General features: G+C 39.0%; 1 long non-coding RNA gene across 1 annotated transcript; it reads right to left on the bottom strand.

Annotated features, from left to right (window-relative positions):
* Positions 1–716: 716 nt before the first annotated feature.
* LOC139082643 (uncharacterized) lies at positions 717–15,130 on the bottom strand. Its single transcript, XR_011538850.1, has 6 exons — positions 14,992–15,130; positions 11,504–11,626; positions 5,094–5,266; positions 4,313–4,438; positions 3,539–3,702; positions 717–1,296 (listed from the first exon to the last, which is right to left on the bottom strand). It is a non-coding gene; the product is annotated as an uncharacterized lncRNA (long non-coding RNA).
* Between the last annotated feature and the right edge of the window lie 250 nt (positions 15,131–15,380).

The raw sequence follows: 15,380 nt of genomic DNA, 5'->3' as shown, positions 1-15,380 counted from the left end.
GGTGAGAAGGATAAATGAATTTGGACATGATTTGAGTGTTAGAGGAGCTGAAGCCAGCCCCATTGAAAGATTCCAATTCACTGGCACTTTGCAAATATGAAAGAGCGGATGCAACCTATTCAGGATGAAAGCTAACAGGACCCCCTTTTGGCTGGGAGAAATATGGGTGCATGGTTAAAGCACGGATTGGAGAAGGTTCTCTCAGAATCGCTTTCAGCCTCAAGCACTTCAACAGGAACCATTTTGGAGTCAGCGAGGGTCACAGTTTGTGTGTTATATATTACTTGTTTTTATGATTCTGTTTAACATTGAGAAGTTACAGTGCTAAGAATGGGAATCACGACAGTGAAAAAAGAAAAATAAGTCTCTTCAACTGAGAGTGTATTGTTCAAATTGACAATTACACCATAAAATTAGCTGTTGAAGTCTTAGCCATACCATCCTTCGTAAATGCAGTGAGTTCATAAAACAGAAATCTCAGTGAACTGTAATCATTTTTGTTTCCACACTTGTTGAACCAGGCTATTAGACTAAGTGAGATTCAGTGGGGTTCATTTATTAAAGTAAGTTGGTAAACTGGTTATAATCACGTGAATCAAGATACCAAAATGCTGCTAGGATTCTCAGTGCCAGCTACCATCCCTAAAGTTACAGGGAAAAAGATATCCTCAATAAAATGCATAAATAATTTTAAATCATTATTTAAACCAGTAATTGGAATTTATTTCTTTAATAAATTCTTTAATAGGACTAGGTAGCAAACAGGATTTAAACTTCATCTCTTTAACCATCAAACAAATATAGCTACCGCCAAATTGCAGAAGCAAGGGAAGAAGAAAAAAAAGGATAACTGTTTACTTGATAGGATCCTAATATTTAGTTTAGGGTTTTTTTGTGTGTGTGTGTGTAAAAGAAATTTGGTCTTTCTTGTTTAGGAGAGCAAAGTAAGATAGCCATATAATTCTTCTATTTGGGGGTATGAAGCACATAAACCTAGAAAGAAATGCTTCTTCAACTTAGTCTGGTTCTTTGCCCTGCAATAGTTATCGCCTTTCTCCATTCCCTCAGATGTGCCTGTTAGTTCTCAAATACTAGCCTTGATCCTGTCAGCCAACCCAGCTTTGATGGGATCTATGTGCACAGCTCCAATCTGCTTTTGAGCTTTCCCCCAGCCATGTAACTAGGATTCTTCACTGTTCTGGGAGCTCTTCCTCCAACTCATGATAGGTGACTTCGACATAATGACAGGTTCCAGGGATAAAATAATGAGTAAGACACACCTTTCCCTGTCTCACCCTATAAAGGAAGAAAAAACATGAAACATTAACAGTAATATTGGGTAATAATTGCAATAAGAGTTTGTACCCATTATAGAGATGGCAGAGAGGAAAGAATGATTATGTCTGTGATATGGGCCCTGGAAAGGCTTTATAGAGGAGGAGACATCAGGGCTGTGATTTCAAAGACAAATTCAAATTTTCATATTCAACCAAAGGTAATATAGGGAGACTGGGAGTAGATATTCCAGGGAAAAAGACAAAAAAAGGCAGGAAAGAATAAAAAGTTTGCCACATACTGTATAACTAGACCTCTGTATTGGTTTCTCTTTCTATATCCCTGTTCTTATAACTTCCCGAAGTCCCATTCTCCTCCAGGAGAATTGAGTTCTGCCCCAGAATATCAATCCCTTTTGATAGTGGCCCTTAGAATTCCCTGATGCTGCCTTTTACCCCCAGATCCTGATTCTGAATGTCACTGCCCCAAATCGTCAGTTCTGTGTCTGCTTTCTATCTTCAAAATTTGTTGGCCTGAACTGAGACAGCGTAATTGTGACTCTTGGCTACTGAGCTTTGCCTCTGTTGTAGATCAAGCTCTCTCTGAGGTGGAACTTCAGTTAAGGATTCAGATGCAAACGCTTTATAAAGGAGTGCTCCCTGGAGAAACGAGGAGGGACAGGGAAAGAAGCCAAGCAACAGTGTGATTTCAGGTGTAGCTCCAGACCTGGCCTGATCCCATGGGGAGCTCTGGAGGATAAATTACATTTCAGAGATTGTCTTATCTGGAGGCAAAGGAGCTGGGGTTTTGTACCCTCCTGGGAATCAGTCATTGGCTACAGGCAGACCTGGTCGTCTGTGTGTGGGGGAACCTAACCTACGGTCGCTTGCAGGAAAGTAACTCCAGCACACGAGAGTGAGCCTCTGAAGGCCATAGCTTCGGCTGTTAGCAGCACAGCAATCAGAAGACGGTGAGTGTGGCGAAAGGGGATCAGAAGGGAGCTGGGGAGGTACAGTGTCCACTACAGACTCACACCGAACCTTCCCCACGTTCGTGCCTGTGATGCCTCGTGGGCAGGCATGCTTCAGGCGCCTGAGTCTCCTCCCTTCTCCTTCCTGCCAGTATTAGCTGGGCTCCGCTGTGCCATAAAATGCCTGTATTCCTGGAAAGCTACAGACCCTTCAAGACAGGAAAAAACAGGGGACATTCTTGCTGCTTAGGAGGCTAGTAAAATCTCAGAGGAGCAGAGAGCTTTTGGTTTATATCAAAACACCATTCCATGTTGAATATAGGATTTGCAGCTTTAAGATGCTCAAGAGAACGGTAAGATGGATCTCTGGATTTGAAAAGCATAGGCTGCTTCCTGATCAGTATCCAAAAGCAGGATAAAATATTTCCAGGATATTTTGTTTTCAAATTTATAATGCTTCAAGTTTAATCTTTTTTTTTTTTTTTGAGGAAGATTAGCCCTGAGCTAACATCTGCCACCAATTCTCCTCTTTTTGCTGAGGAAGGTTAGCCCTGAGCTAACACCTGTGTCCATCTTCCTCTGCTTCATATGTGGGATGCCTCCCACAGCATGGCTTGATAATCGGCGTGTAGGTCTGCACCCGGGATCGGAACCAACGAACCCTGGGCTGCTGAAGCAGACTGCATGAACTTGACCGCTGCACCACCGGGCCGGCCCCATCAAATCCAATCTTTTTGATTAGAAAGTTTATTCTTGCTACAATGTAAAAGTAAGTGTAGGACAAGGGCATAAAGGGTAAATAATTTTTTGCAACTTCAACTGGTATTTTTAAATATTTTAAACCATGATTCTTACTAACACTATATGATTAGTAATTAGAAGTAATGTGGAAAAAACATGTGCCTTTTTTCTCTACTATTCCTGTATGAGGATTATCATTAGAGAGATTTTCTCTCTTTCTTCCCCTTTCTCTGAAATAAAATATTTGAAAAACTCAAATTACAGGAGTTATAAAAATGTACATTTGTACATCTCTTTTATGAGAAAGAGAAATAACAACGATGTAATCATATGGCAAGACTTTGTTGAAATTAACAACTTTCAGGTCAAATTAGAAAGCTAGCATTGATTCAACCTAGTATCTAGCAGCCTAAATTGATATTTATAACTACTAGTATGGCATAGTTACTGTTGTGAACAAAATGGGTTAACTTGTACTTACTATAGTTTAAGTATATTCTATTTTTACTCTATTTCTTGGAAAATTGGTAATCTATGTACAATAATTCTTACCTAATGAGACTATTCAATTATCCATTTTCCTGTCATTCTGGATAAATGAGCACTGGTTATATCTTTGTTTCCATCATTCCATGTTTGTGATGACGTCATACTCCAATTTTGAAGATAATTTTATTTATCACACTGGAATTGGCCAATGCCTGGAAAGGTTACATCTGTAAAGTAAACATAAAGCACTATGGAGCCAAGTGGAGCCCAAATGATTTATTTACATTTAACATTGATTTTTTAAAACCTCATTTCCCTGTTTTTTTACAGATGGCAGTGGAAAAAGCAATAGAATCTCTGAATGAAAAAATCCCCAGATTACTATGTTGTAAAAGCAAGTCCTTGACATTCTTCCTGTTTGTCTAGGGAGATGCTGACATCCACTTTGTGACCTTTGCCTCTGGAGGCAGCAGTGAAGGTCATTCATGCCTAGATGCTTGGATGTTTCTTCAAACACAAAATGGTAGTAGATAAAAGGAAATGACATATGGAATTGGCATGAATGACAATGGTCAGTGGGAGGAGAGATTATACTATTTATACACATTTGTGACTATAGATTATTTTCCTCCATGTGCTAATTTTGAAAGCTTTATGCAAATAACATATAAAAATTAGCATTTTCCTTTTGTTCCTAACAAAATACTACTGTGAGGACAATGCTTCTTTTTGACTTGTTGTTACCGTGCTACATTTGATTAATAATTAAGAAAAGAATAGATGAGTAGTCAAACATTTATTACTCACCTTGGTAAACTGAGAGTTTCATAATCTTACCTTAGATGGTAGAGTACGAGTGAATTGGTAGTCTTTCAAGAAATGTCTGTGAAGTTTTATTTTGTAATCCTGTTGGCATTGTCATTTGTAGGTTGAGTTCATCAAGTGGTATTTGATTTAAACAGCCTGTAAATTAAAAAAAGAAAAATCTTTAAATATGTTCCTATTTAGTGGCTGGATCCTTTTTTGGCCTTTTATATAAAAGACTATGAAAAGAAAAGAAATGATGCATTTTCCCAGTACTCCTGAATAATGTATCAAGATTTAAATCGAAAAGAATTTCACAAAATATCAGAGGCACTGTCTCTTTTTAGTAGACTCCAAATGTGGTGCATAGGAAATGTTCTTTTAGCAATTGCTATGGATGTGAGGCTGGTTATTGACTTATCGATACATTTTCTTATTAAAGCTCCATGTTTTATATAGTTATACATGTAACAGTCTAAAAAGTTTTCATTAGTACCTGTAAAGCAAGGATTTTAATTTAATTTCTCTACCAAGTGATTTGTCAAAGTGAGTCCTTCTGGACCAGACTTCACTTTCTGATCATACTGGGAGTAACTTGAATTGCAAAAGCTCCATTTAAAATTTTTAAAATATGGTCCCCACAGAGGTAGGGGTCACTGATAGACTTTTCTAGGCTTATTCAGTATTTCCTGAGAGGCTGTTACCCTGGAAAGTAGTTAATAGCAGAGGCTGTTATATCCAACAGCCAACTCATCAGGAATTCCTCCTGGTAAACTTAACCTGTAAAATATATCCAGAATTGACAACTTGTTACCATTTGTGACCCTCCTCTTCCTGGATACCGTCACCTCTCATTGGGTTGTTGCCATCATCTCTTAACTGGTTTCTCTGCTTCTATACTGCTCCCTCTTGGTTCACTGTCAACACAGCAGCAAGAGCAATGCTTTGGAAACATAAGTCAGATAATGTTGTTCCTCTGCTTAAAACCTGCAATGACAGCCCACATCACTATGAATGAAAGCTCAAATCATCACTACAGCTTTGACTGCTCTACACGACTGCTTCCCCCCCCCCCCCACCCCCCACCCCCGGCCCGTTCCTCTTGGACCTCTCATCCCATGAGCTCCCCCTCTCCTTCCCGCCACTCCCTCTTCTCCAGTCCCACCGGCCTCCTCACTCTTGCTGCCTCAGAGCTGTTTCTTCTTCCCCCAGAGATCTCCAAGGGCTACTTTCTCACTTTTTTCAAGGCTTTGCTCAAATGTTTCAAATGTTCGGCTCTCAGTGAAGCTGCCCTTTACCTCCTTATCTTACCCGACTCCCCTGCTGGACACTCCTAATCCATTTGACCTGCTTTTCCCCACAGCGCTTACTGTTTATTATTTTCATATCTCCCCTTCCTCCTCCACGAGAATGTGAACTTCATGAAGACAGGGATTTTGACTCAGGCCTCAGGCACATTATAGATGCTCAATAGATTTTTTTTAAATGAATGAATCCATTGTTATTTTATGACAATGGCAGAAAAGAGTGCTTTGGGTCAACATAACATGGATTACTACCTTCTGCTGAAATGTGTTGGCATCTTTGAGGGGGCACCAATAAACAGCTCCCCTTGCCTGGTCTAGGTCTAAACCAGGTAATAAATAAAGCTACGTTTCAGCAGACAAAGGACAAAATATCACCAAATTACTGACAGGACTAGTGAAAGAACATGCTCATGTCTGTAGGCAGGCCATTTACCTAACAGAGTACCCCCAAATTAAACACGTGTATCTGCAAGGCAGTCCTGGACCATGGCAGATCTCTCCCCACAGGAGCAGAATGAGTTCCCAGAGAAGCAGAGAAGCATTCCCACTCCCCAGAGTAAGGAGAGAGGAAGGAGCTGCGCTATCCATGCAACTTCTTCCAAATTCACAAATAACATGTGTTCCTTCTCGGAGGTTGGTGGGAGGTGAGCAGTTGAGGTGGATGTAGAGGAATGTGTAGTGAGAGGATAGAGGCCGGTAGTGTTACTCTAATAAACATCCCTTCATATAGAAGAAAACTTTAGGAATGAGGAAGAAGCATTGTCCCTAATGATATATATATATATACTATTCCTCTTTTGAAATTTTTTTGGTTAAAAGTAATATATCTCAGATATTTCAAATTGTTACTTTTGCTTTCAGCAAAGCTATAGAAGTGAAAAGTCAGTCAACATGCTTGGAATGGAAAGAATTGCCCAAAAGACAAAACTGGGATCGAACCCATCAGCTCTCAGGGAGGAGTTAGGAGAAGGCTATGTTTCTAGAATAGAGATCTTTCAATGAACCCTCAACTCTAGTAAATAACAAATGTTTTCAAATCACAGACTACTCCTTTGGGTTTTCTTCAAGGTAATGAGAGGCACATCATAAAAAAAGTACAGGTTTATTTGCGTGTTTTTTAGGTACTAACCACTGAGGATACAATAGTACACAAAATAAATACAGTCCTCGTCCTTATAGAATCTATTGGGAGGAAGTATAAGCAGAGCAGAGTGAAAATAGGTGTGTATATTGAGGTGAAAGGTGGGAAATAGTCATCAGCTTTCCAGAATGGCCCTTATGTTCCAGGCATATTATCAAGTGCAGGGGATATAACCATGATACACAGTCCTGCCCTCAAAACAATAGAGAGTTTGCAATGGGAGAGAGAGAAATAAGCAGATAATAAAGACACAGTATAAAATGTACTGTGTCTTTGCCTGTACTTGGAGCTATGGTGACCCAGAGAAAGAAAATTTACTTCACAGTCTAGGTTTCAAGAAGACTTCTGGGGCCTGCCCAGTGGTGCAGCGGTTAAGTTTGCACGTTCCACTTCTCAGCAGTCCAGGGTTCCCCGGTTCAGATCCCGGGTGCAGACATGGCACCGCTTGGCAAAAGCCATGCTGTGGTAGGCATCCCACATATAAAGTAGAGGAAGGTGGACATGGATGTTAGCTCAGGGCCAGTCTTCCTCAGCAAAAAAAAAAAAAGAAGAGGATTGGCAGTAGTTAGCTCAGGGCTAATCTTCCTCCAAAAAAAAAAAAAGAAGTCTTCTTGGAAAGGTGAGTTTAAGCAACAGCATAGAAACAGCAGAGGAGAAAAGAAAGTGAGTTGGAAGACAGATTTGAGATGCTCACTCAGAATATATGGGAGTGAGTAATAAGGAGATGAAAGCACGGAATGAGAAAGTCAGAGATAGGCAGGATAAAGTGACCAAATTCCACATATGTTTAGTTGGAGTAAAAGGAGTCAGAAAAAGAAGGAATGCGGGAAAGACAAAAGTTCACATTTTTCCAGAATAAAGTGCTTGGAGCCCTCAGATTTAGAAAATCATCCTGCATTCTAATCAGTAAAACTAAAACCAAATCATACACATACATAAGAGTGAAATTGGAGAACAATAAGGAAAAACTGAAAGCTGGAAAAACCACCAAGTAGAGAGGAAAAATAGGTTGTTTACTAAAGATTAACAACTGGAGTAAGAGAAGCATTCTCATTGACAATGATGCATGCTAGAAAACATCAGAATCTTATCTTGGAAGGAGAGTGGAAAAATAACCATCAGGCTAGAATTCTGTTCTCAGAGAAGTTATCACTCCAAGGTGAGAATGAAGTAAAGCCACTTCAAGATGCACAGAGACTAAATGTGTATACCCACAGGCTCTAGCAGAAAGTACTCTAAAGGATGAAATTTAACAAAGAAGAAGAGAGCAGGTAAAAAATCAAGGATAATCAAAGGAACAGGGACAAGCTGGAAGTTGGTGTGACGAAGGTCTGGGGGAAAGAAGGGGTGGAGGGGACCCAGGAGAGAGGTCATCAGAGGCCTGTGACTGGCCACTCTTTTTCCTCTACTAGGGATCTGGGCATCTCCTGAAGGTTCAGGGAATGAGAGAAGGGTCTTAGGAGGGTGGTGACACAGTTTGAAGTGCTTTAGTAGGATCATTCTGGCATGAGGGTACAGAATGTGGGAGGGGAACAGGAGTGATGCCATGAGGCCAGTTAGAGGTTGCGGGTGTAATTTAGATGAGAAATGATTAGGGCCTGAACAAAGGTGAGGCAAGGAGGAAAGTGGTCAGATTCTGGAACTATTCAAGAAATAGGACCTCAGGACTCAGTAAATGATTCCATGTGGGGAGAAAGAGAGGAAGCATCAAGGATGTATTGTTTTGTTAGGGCAGCTTCAATGATCACCCGCAGTGACAGGAGGAATGGGAGGTGACAGTGGGAACACTGATAGCCTGTAGAACTCATCTGTGAATTGGTGGTGAGACTTAGAGGAGGAGCCAGGGCAAGAGCAGAGTAAAGAAAGATTTTAGGACAGAGGAGACTTATTAGCAAGTTTAAATGCTAATGGATGGAGAACAAAGAGGAGAGGCAAAGGTCAAAGGGAGAGAGAGAATAGGAGATGCCCATAGAACAAGGGCAGGAGAAGGTGGGAGGTAGAGAGCCTTGTAAAAGGAAGGACAGGGAAAGAGGCAGATAAAAGAAACGCACAATTGCCTCCTCCTTTGAAAGTAGCACCATGATGGCACAGAGCAGCGATGAGCAAATGCTGAGTGAATTAATGAATCAAGGATGAAAAGATGGGTAAATGATGGATACATTCAGGCAGGCCCCAAAACAAAGTAGGACGCTCAACTAAGGTGAGCCTGTGCTCAAGATAGGTATGGTAGCCCTCTAGTGGCCAAAAAGAAAATTCAGAAATTCTAATGGCTGGGAAGAAAATTTGACTAACATAAATAGGGTAAAAGCGTTGTTCTACAAAGATCCTGTCCTACCTAATCTTTGCTGTGTTTAGTTTCTTACGAATAGGGTTTAATGGCACATACACTATGAATTCACTCTTGTAATGAAGTAGTTAGAGTGAATGGTCAACGGAAATGAAGGCAGTAACCTTTCAACTATGATTAAAACTGGAAAAAAAAATACCTGTAGGAGGGGACTAATTACTCATGTATGGAATTTCATGTACAATCTAGATAAGATAAAAGTACTTATTCACTTTTAAATAGAGAAAGGGGGAAAGAGACAATTTTAAACAAATGAGCCTTTGATTGCAGAAGTCTCAAATATGATGAAAAGAGTATAGTTAAAAATAACAGCAAGAGGGGTTTTTAAAAAATTAAGCGAAATAAATATAAAACTGTAAAAGAAGGATGAACAACTATATCAATCCTTAAAAATTAACAATAATGTCCTAATGTCAAATTACTTTGAGTAAGCTCAGGAAGACTTATTTGTTGATATAAACTGTGATTTTTTTTATGAGCCTAAGTGTTTTCTAAAGGAGATCAAGTTGAGTGTATTCTCAGGTTGTCACAATCAAATAAAATATTTGGCACCTACTCCAAGTTAATTAAATTGCAAAAGATCTCCAGTTTGTGAATCAGAAAAGTGTTTTAGATGACTTCTTAGGCCTAGTTCAGCTTTTCCATTACAATACATTTTATCAACAATGTACGCTGTCTTAGGTAGATGAAAAGAAAACGACTCTATTTAAGAGTAGAATTATTTGCGAGAATTGTATGCAGCTGGTGAGGGGCAGTGTGAGAGCGTGAGAAAAGAGTGAATATGGGAGTATAGATGTGGAACTTTGTCTACTCCATCTTTGCAGAATGTAAAAGCTCAAATTAGCAGAATTGAAAGAAACTCAGTTCTTTGGGATTTCTTGCTTGATTCTGAATCCTTTTTAATGTGCAGTTCAATACCACTTCATTTGAGAATAACATTATTAAAGACGTCATAATCATTCTCTAGACTATTTTAAAGTACCATATACATGTTGGCATTCTTTACGTTTTGTGTTTTTATTTTGATTTAATTTTTTTTGCCTGTTTTCCAAATTATCTTTATTGAATTCAGTAAACATTTATTGAGATCCTGAGTGAAAGGCCCTGAACCAGGACAAAGATGTATAAGGCACTGCCGTGGTGTTTATTAATGAGTTATTTTTATAACATTCAGGACAGTCATTTTCTCCCTGCAAAAGAGTTCTCAGGGCAAATAGTATGATGCATCACAAAACAATCTGCTAAGAGTTTATCATTACACAGGGTTTTATGGTGTAACTATACATATTTTCAAACACGTATAAGAAAATACTATTAAGAATTAATAATTTTAGTTTACAATAACAACTTCTGAACTCCCAAATATCCAACCACTGTCAATATGAGAAAAGAGAGAGAATTTTCTGTTTCCTTAAATCCCTGGGAAGTAGCAATACAGGCCTACCTCAAGAAACAAGAAAAATCTCAAATAAGCAATGTAACTTTACACCTACAGTAACTAGAAGAAGAACAAACAAAGCCCAGAGTTAGAAAGGAAATGATAAAGATCAGAGCAGAAATAAATCAAATAGAGACAGAAACAATAGAAAAGATCAATGAAACTAAAAGCTGGTTCTTTGAGAAGATAAAATTGACAAATCTTTAGCAAAACTCATCAAGAAGAAAGGAGAGAGAGGGGCCGACCCAGTGGCACAGCGGTAAGTGTGCACGCTCTGCTTCAGCGGCCCGGGATTTGCCAGTTCGCATCCTGGGTGCGGACATGGCACCGCTTGGCATGTCATGCTGTGGCAGGTGTCCCACATATAAAGTACAGGAAGATGGGCACGGATGTTAGCTCAGGGCCAGTCTTCCTCAGCAAAAAAAGGAGGACTGGCAGCAGATGTTAGCTCAGGGCTAATCTTCCTCAAAAATAAGAAAAAAGGAGAGAGAGCCCAAATAAATAAAATCAGAAATGAAAGAGAAGTTAGTTACAACTGAGACCACAGAAATACAAAGGATCGTAAGAGACTACTATAAATATATGCCAACAAATTGGAAAACCTAAAAAAACTAAATAAATTCCTAAACACACACAACCTTCCACTAGTGAATCATGCAGAAACAGAAAATCTGGATAGACCAATTACAAGTAATGAAATTGAATCAGGAATCAGAAACTCCCCAAAGACAAAAGTCCAGAACCAAACAGTTTCACGGGTGAAGTCACCAAACATTTAAAGAAGAGTTAATACCTATCCTTCTCAAATTATTCCAAAAAATTGAAGAAGAAGGAAAACTTCCAAATTAAGTTTATAAGTCCAGCATTACCCTGATACCAAAACCAGACAATGACACCACACACAAAAAAAGAAAATTATAGGCCGATATCCCTGTTGAACAGAGATGCAAAACTCCTCAACAAAATATTAGCAAACCGAATTCAACAATACCTTAAAAGGATCGTACACAATGATCAAGCGGGACTTATTCCAGGATGCAAGTGTGGTTCAACGTCGGTGTTCTTTATTGATTTTGATCTGCTCAGGATTTAGTCATCAGGCATCACTGTATATCTAAATAACAAAGTTTTGAATTTCACAGGAATGTAAGCAGTAATCTGGAAGCAAGTTAAAAAGATTTCCAAGCAATTTTTAGGCCCCTATAATACAAATATCTCTTAAAAGTATAGTTATACACACAAAGAAGGAATGATTATCTCTGGATTTTTTTTATAGTTGGTTTTATTCTGTTTTTCTTCTATTGAGCGCGTGTCCAAAGTTTTCTGTGTTAAGCATGTGTCACGTTTGTCGTTTTCTTTCTTTTTTTCCCCCAGCTTCATTGAGATATGATTGACAAATAAACATTGTATGTATTTAAGGTATACAACATGATGATTTGATAAAAGTGTACGCTGTGAAATGATTATCAAAATCAGGCTAATGAACACATCCATTTGCTTCATATAGTTTCATTTTTTTGTGTGTGGTGAGAACACTTAAGATCCACTGTATTAGCAAATTTCAAGTAAAATACAGTGTTGTTAACTATAGTCACCATGCTATACATCTTATAAATGAAAGTTTGTACCTTTGACCAACATCGCCGCATTCCCGTCACACTCCCACCCTCCACACCCACCACTGCCCCAGAACCTGGCAATTATTATTCTATTCTACTTCCATGAGTGACATTTTACATTCCATACATAAGAGAGATCATACAGTATTTATCTTTCTGCATCTGGCTTATTTTACTTAGCATAATGTCCCCCAGGTTCATCCATGATGTTGCAAGTGGCAGGATTTCCTTCTTTTCTAAGGCTAATAATATTTACATATACGACACGTTTTCTTTATCCATTCATCCAACAACAGACAGGTTGTTTCCATATCTTGGCTATTGCGAATAATGCTGCATTGAACGTGGGAGTGCTGATGTCTCTTTGAGATACAAATTTTATTTCCTTTGGATAAATACCTTGAAGTGGGGTCACTGGTTCAGACGGTAGTTCTATTTTTAATTTTTTAGGAAACTCCATCCTGTTTTCCATAGTGGCTATAACCAATTTACATTGCCACCAGAAGTGCGCAATGGTTCCCTTTTCTCCACATCCTTGCCAACACTTACTATTTCTTGTCTTTTTGACAATAGCCATGCTAACAGGTGTAAGGTGATATCTCATTATGGTTTGATTTGCATTTCCCTGATGTTTAGTGATATTGACCACTTTATCATGTACCTGTTGGCCATTTGTATATCTTCTTTGGAAAAATGTCTATTCAGGTCTTTTGCCCATTTTTTAATTGCGGTTTTTGTTTTGCTATTGAATTGTATGAGTTCTTCACATATTTTGGATATTAACCCTTCATCAGATACCATTTGCAAATATTTTTTCCCAGTCCATAGTTTGCCTTTTCATTTTCTTGATTGTGTCCTTTGCTGTGCAGAAACTTTTTAGTTTGATGTAGTCCCACTTATTTATTTTTGCTTTAGTTGCCTGTGATTTTGGGGCATTTCCAAAAAACAATAGCCAAGGCCAATGTCAAGGAGATTTTCCCTTTGTTTTCTTCTAGGAATTTTACAATTCAGATATTACATTTAAGTCTTTAACCTATTTCAAGTTAATTTTTGTGTATAGTGTATGATAAGGATCCATTTTCATCCTTTTTCATGTGAATATTCTTTTCCCAACACCATTTATTGAAGAAATGATCCTTCCGTGATTGTGTGTTCTTGCCACCCTTGTCAAAGACCATACATGCATGGATTTATTTCTGGGCTCTTGATTCTGTTCCATTGGTCTATGTATCTGTTTTTATGCCAGTGCCATACAGTTTTGATTACTATAGGTCTGCAAGATAGTTTGAAATCAGGAAATGTGATACCTCCACATCTGTCATTATGTGAATATGATTTTAAAGGGTTCAGTCTCCCTTTTTGACCAGAAACTGTAGCATGGCTGCTACAGAAGCTATTTTGCCTTTGTGGGCAAGTTCTGCAGCATCTCTTAATATTCTGAGAGCTGTCCAGAGCCGATCTGCATGCAATTCTAGACAACAATACAAACTTTCTGAAACAGTGTGATGATGTCAGCCTTTGTTTAGTCATTTTTACAATTAGGGAAAAATTAGAGGAAAGGTGGAAATGCTAAAGGTAGCTATTGATTAGTTTAAGACTTTGCAGAGAGTAGCCGTGAATACCAGGAACAAAGAAGGCAAGAAGGGCCTGGAGAAAATTTCACATTTGATTCAACAGATTTCTAACCTCAGGAAAGGCAGACTTTTGCCAACAAATATCTGTTTCAATATGCAACTATATTTGTGCCTGGAAATGGGACTGCTATGGTCCTGCTTCTCAACAATGCCATTTATTCTGGTAACACTGAGTTCCCCGGGCCTATGACCTTCACTAATGCTCTTGGTTTTTATCCCTCTCTCTGTTCCTCCCAGTCTCTCCCCTTTTCTTCTTTCCTTTCTCTTTGTCCCTTAATAATTATGTGTTTTTCTCAAAGTCAGAGAAGATAGTAAGTTCAGATTCGTAACTACCAGGCATGTGATGCCTTTGCATTTTTATTTAGCCAACTCTCAATTTATTCATTAAAAATAACTACTGACATAATTATTGTTATAGAGAAAGTTTGCTTAGTAAATAGTAATTAAAAGAAGAAAAGAAAGGAAAACTCAGACAGTCTCTGCCTTCTGGAAATTTACAGTCTAGTGGAAAGGACTTAGAGTAAACAAATAATCACCCCAAATAATTTTTATTACGAAGTGGGCTGAGTGCCACAACACAACAGCACAAATCAATGAGTGAGGGTGCGGTACCAAGAAGAGATTCCCTGAGGATGTGACATTTCACCCGAGACCTAAGGCAGTGGTTCTCAACGTAGACAATTTCAGCAACGTCTGGAGATATTTTTGGCTGTCACAAGTGGGAGGTGGATGATTTAAATTTCCTGATCAGGTGGTGAGACTTTGGTGTATGTCTATAGCAGGAATATTTTCAAAGTAAAAAAAAATCTATTTTGGTTCCCCACAATTTATATTGTCCTGGGTATCCCCGTCCATCAACGAGGCTTCAACTGTTTCAGGGTGAGAGTAGACAGCACCTAACACAGAGAACTCATTGCTCAGCTTTGAATGTCAAATTAGACATGTTTGGAGCACCCAGTAAAACAATTGCCTTAAATATCAGAATTTTTAGAGAAAGAAAAGTTTTTCTTGGAATTCTAATACTTTCCTTTCACACAGCAAGACACCCACATTCAACTCATGTTTTACTATAAGACATTCAGTAGATTGAAAGAAGGTTCTGATGTCAGGGCAGTTCCCATCAGATGGGAAGAAGTAGAAAGCGCTTCTTGTGCTGTGGGGAAGGAACAAAGGGAAAGAGAGGAAGAGGAAAGCAAAGCACAGCAATCCGGTTTCACTGTCCTTACTTTGTCCTTGGTAGTGCTGGGCAGGACATCTCAAGCACTGAGATAATTTTGAGGGAATCCAAGAGTCAGATGCTTGTTCTGTATTTCTCAGGGGTTCTCTCTGCTTCTTTCCTCCTCTCTGAGTTGCTGCCCTTGTTCTGACACTGGTTTCCCTCAGGCTAGTAAGATGACTGAAGCTGTTCTCATAGCTCATATCCAATTACCACGCTGTCCAGACCAAGAGAGAATGTCTCATTCTCAGTGGGTGTTCCAAGATCCATTCTGATGAGACAGGCTTAGGTCACACGTACAACCCAGGCAGCATGAGGACCTGTCACTATGAGGGGAATAAAATGTGTTAATCACTTAGTTACTGTCACATCCTCCACTGAACTCCAGGAGAGAAGTCG

The sequence above is a fragment of the Equus przewalskii genome, chromosome 3, assembly GCF_037783145.1.
Source record: "Equus przewalskii isolate Varuska chromosome 3, EquPr2, whole genome shotgun sequence".
Lineage (NCBI taxonomy): Eukaryota > Metazoa > Chordata > Mammalia > Perissodactyla > Equidae > Equus > Equus przewalskii.
The sequence above is the reverse complement of the archived record's forward strand: the minus strand, read 5'-3'. Positions and strand labels throughout refer to the sequence as shown.